General features: G+C 39.2%; 1 long non-coding RNA gene across 1 annotated transcript in view; it reads left to right on the forward strand.

Moving 5' to 3' along the window:
- The first annotated feature begins 1,198 nt into the window (after positions 1–1,198).
- Positions 1,199–4,694, forward strand: part of LOC102376920 — a 10,290-nt gene continuing 6,794 nt past the window's right edge. The window contains exon 1 of the long non-coding RNA XR_325428.1: positions 1,199–1,216. This is a non-coding gene — a long non-coding RNA (uncharacterized LOC102376920). The remainder of the gene's footprint in view (positions 1,217–4,694) is intronic.

Genomic DNA, 4,694 nt, shown 5'->3' on the forward strand with positions numbered 1-4,694 from the left:
ACCCACTACCTGGGATTGCCCGGAAACATCTGGATTACCCCATGGGCAGAATGGCAATGTGACAGGAGCGCAGCTGGGTGTGCTGGCAGAGGGAGAAGAAGGCAGGAACACTTCACACAGTGCTGGAAGCCCACCAAGACCAAGCTTCTCCGAACACATTGGCTTCCAGCACTCTGTGCACTGTTGCACTTTGTTACGTAGCAAACTAAAACAACTCAGATGCATTTTATCTTGCTGTGTAACAAAGTAATTGAAAGTAGAATACGCCACCGAGTGGGTAAATAGCAATGCCATTAAATGGTGCAAAAGGGCAATTAAGCTAATTAAGTCCAATTTTTTGGCATGCACAAGGCCCCCAGGTTATTAATGTTGGGTGGGGTCTGTCTTCAAAAAGTAGCTCTGCCATGTGTGTTTGTTGATAGTAGCTAAGTTATTCATGGGTCCTTCCTGAAGGAATAACATCCTTTGGCCTGTAACCTGGTATGTACAAAGAGTAGAGAGTACATGTTGAGTTGTTGTTGTTTTCCTTCAAACTACTAATGTGTTATGGTATTCCTATGCAAAAGGTTTTGTATTCCTCCACATCCTTCCCAGATTCTCTTTCTTATGCATTTTCCTCAGCTACACAGAGGTGAGTTACCATTTTAAAAAGTATATTTTAATAGTCTTCTGTTAAAATTACACAAATAGATCTGGCTTGCTCAGATTTGTTTTTCTTCCTCATTCCAGAGTGCTTTCCATCTCTGGTATCAAGTCCTGACTCAAATGGTAAATTCTGAAAAAATCCTAGAATAAATATTATATCATGAATGGTAACTAAGATTCCAGACTAAAACTCAAGAATTTATAGCAAGATTATACTGCTATCTGTATCACTGCTGTATGAGAATTATTTTTCCTATCCCCAGAAAATGTTCAGTATTTCAAAACTTTCAATGTACAACCCCAAATTCCATTAACCAACAACTGAAGGGGAATCCTTTCTCCTCCCTCCTCTCCCAAACTCTACGTCTTCGACCACACATTTTGGTTTTCAATTCAAAATGTTTTTTGTTTTTGACTTTTCTGTTATTCATTGGTTTAGTAATAAACAATTGTTCCAAGTGGACAGCAAGTGAAATTTTCATTTTGAAGATATTGCAATAGAAGTTCTATTCAATTATTGTTTTTCAGATCAAGAAACTTCTTTGAAAAGACCCTTGTGCATGATGGCCAGGTACAGACATTACTCATTTTACCTTTATAAGTGATTGAAAACCAGTCTATACCCATAACAGAACAAAAGTTTGGCACATGAAACTGGTCTATACCCATAACAGAATAGAAATTTGACACACACAGACTAATTTGAAAATGGCAGAACCAGGTCTAAGATTTGCGCTCCCCCACTGCACCAAAGGGTGAATATGTGTTCTGTTTGCTACTGATGTAAACTATGCGACTTACAGAAAACCATGTAGCTTAGACTGATTCCTTCTTGGGCTTCATGAATGTCTGTACCTCCTAGCCAATAAGTTTGCTTGATGGATTGTGGGTGAATCTTTATTTTCTAATGGGAAGAATTCAGAATCAATAGGATTACTAATTTCTCCATACCAATCTCAAATTTTGAAATGTTTTTAACTTAAATTAATCTTAACCTAGTTTCATTGTTAAAAATGTTTAGAAATGTAGTACATTTTTATTGACATATTCAGAATCCTATTTAACTATTCTGTAGAGGCAATAATCATGATTACAAATCATGCAATAAACTGACCGTGTGTGTCTCCCATTCTGCCTATTAATCCATCTGTTAGGACTTATGCTAACCCTCTGAGCAAATAAATTAGATAGTGTTCCAGGTAAATATTTATTTTTTTATAGCCTGACATAAGGCTTAGAATAGGGCTCCTGAAGCATAGAGTCCATTCTTCTGCTATTGCAGGCAAAACTACATCAAATTGTGGGTGTAACCCTGAATGATCACTGGAACCAACTCTTCATATGTGATCAAGTTTCATCTTCTAGAACTAGGTATATTTTTCACAGCTGGATCACACTGGTGGCTCACATTCCATTTGAAAGCAGCTAGTACACCCAAGTTTTCTCCTTCCCTCTGTTTTCAACTGCTGAATTTCCAGCCCAGGGCTATAATTCCACAAGTGCAGGATTGTATTTTGGTCTCCGATTCCCATACTGATTTAAGGCAAATGTGGTTTTTAAGGTAAGGGAACAATTTTAATGTTTCTATGTTCTTTACCTTTCTACAAAAAAAAAATAAAAATCTTGAAATACATTTTCCTCTAGCATATAGCTTGTCTACTGTACATGAAATGTAGATTTTATCACTACTCATCCAGGATGTTTCACAGAGTTCAATTATAGCTTTAATGTCTTCTGAATAATAGGCCAATCTCAAACATGTCCTGGTGAAACTTTTATAACACTTTATATTATCATGTATTCTTTATCAGCACAGGGATATGGGCTGTAACTTTAGCTCTTCCTACACTGTGTAATTTTGGGTACAAATCCATACACTTAAAGTGTGTAAGCCTGCAAGATCACCATAACAGATCATTTCATGTGTCTGTACCAGACTGACAATCTGTACAATAAAGGTAATATATTAATGAGTTGACAGGAGTAAAGTGTCTTAACAATTAAAGACAGGTGTTAAATATTTATAACTGATATATGGAAATGACACCACAGTAAATTCTTTTTTACTCTATGTACCTATGTGAAGGGCTGGAAAATTATCTGGATAATGCCTAACCTGTAGTATGGTGGTTTGGGGAAGTGGTGCTCAACCTCTTGACGGCCTGGTTCTACTCCCTGACTGACCCGATGTGTAAAACCAGATCCAGGTCATAGAGCCATGTAACCTGGACTATAGGACTCCCCCTGGGTCTGAAAACTTGGCTGTTTGGGGGACTGTGGTAGCATTGATTGCTGATCCCCTGCTGCTAAATTTCTGGACCCATGAGGACTGCTTTGGGCACTGTGTGCTAGATCAAGCATTCAGGGAGGGGTGGTGCAGGGTCTATCCAGGCATGTGCAGTGGGGTGGGGTGGTGTGAGCCAGGATCCAGGCATGTGGGGCCCAATCCAAACAGTGTGAAGCAGGATCTGGAAACATAGAGCCTGATCCAGGCAGCAGGAAGCAGAATTTGGGCAGGTGAAGTGCAATCTAGGCAGCATGAAGCAGGATCTGAGTGAATGGTAGCCAAGTAGAATTTGGGCAGAGCAAAGTGTGATCTGGGCATGTGGGGCCCAATCTGAGCAGCTCAAGACTATGTGGGCAGTATGGGGCTGGATCTGGGTATATGGGGGACAGATCCAGGTGACGGTCTCATGCTCCTGTCCCACAGACCAGCACTGCACTCATCTGAGCACCACTGGTTTTAGAACACTTTGTTGAAAAGCTGGAGATGAAGATTCAAACCCCTCTGAGTGAAGAGAGTGTAGATCCTGGTTCCTTCATGCCTTGAAGAAATGCCCGAAGCACCAAGGTTTGGGATAAAATTTGGGACGACTTCTTCTCCTCCAGTGTCTAATATCTGCTACTCCTGGGTTTTGCCCAAGTAAAATTTGGGGAATTTCTCATCCTTACATGGGTATCTGGGAGATCCATATGATCCAAGTGTCTGTCCAGGACTCCAGTTATTCATCATTCCCTGAGACATATTTCCTGACCACTTAGAGCTCCAATTATTTCCCAATGGTTACAGACAGGTTTACTTTATTTATTTTTATTTTTATTTTTTTATATAAATGATATAAGGAAGATACAAATTCCCTAATAATAGTTAAACTAATATTTATAACTCAGTAGCCTTAATCACTACTATATAAATTTAATTCAGCCAGTATCAAAAAGTAATCAAATGGAGATTACTTAGTCAACTTAGTCAACTAACTTGTCCACTTAGTCAAAATTGGAAGCCCATGGAACCCCTTAGTCTTTAATCCTTTTCCGCACCACCCCGTATCTTATCTTGTCCACAATAGAAATGCTGCTGCTCCTAAGAACTCCTTGCTTCTTCATCTCATCAATCTTCAGTCAATGAGGTGGAGTGGAGGTTGGGGCAGGGATACTTAATTTATTTACGTAGGTGGGATTGGGAGGGGAGAATGAATTCATCTGGGAAAGAAGAGGCATAAATTAAGTAGGGATTAAGAGATTTTTGTTTACGATGATCCTATTCCACGCTTTGGGACCTGCCCATCACTGTTTGTCTCATGCTGAGGCTTTAAGATGACAAAATGGCATGTCAGTGAGAGTAAGACAGCAAAGAATTACAAAGTAAGAACAATAACAAAAAATAAGGGAGGGATATGGTTGTTGTTTCCTATTTATTACCTGACAAATTTTGTTTTCCTGTCATACTAGATTTCTCACCTAATTTCTATGCACAAAAGATTCTCTTTTATCAAAATCATTCATCCTGCGATGAAGGGAAGAGCATCTTACAGGGAGGGATGCAGTCATCTACTTTTTGTAAAGAGGCAATTTATTTTGAACCTGTTGTGTTATAATGACAAAAGAACATTCATCTCTCTCACCCTCTCTCTTTCTCCTCCTCTCTTTTCCTGCTAGGCTCTTGATATCTAGTCCAATTTCTTAACAGTTTGTCTTCTCTGGGCCTTGAGTTTCCTTAGAGAATGTTTCAGGGTCTTGTATACAGCATTATTCTTCTGTGTTTTGGC

This window comes from Alligator sinensis, unplaced genomic scaffold, assembly GCF_000455745.1.
Source record: "Alligator sinensis unplaced genomic scaffold, ASM45574v1 scaffold1109_3, whole genome shotgun sequence".
In the NCBI taxonomy this organism is placed as follows: Eukaryota; Metazoa; Chordata; order Crocodylia; family Alligatoridae; genus Alligator; species Alligator sinensis.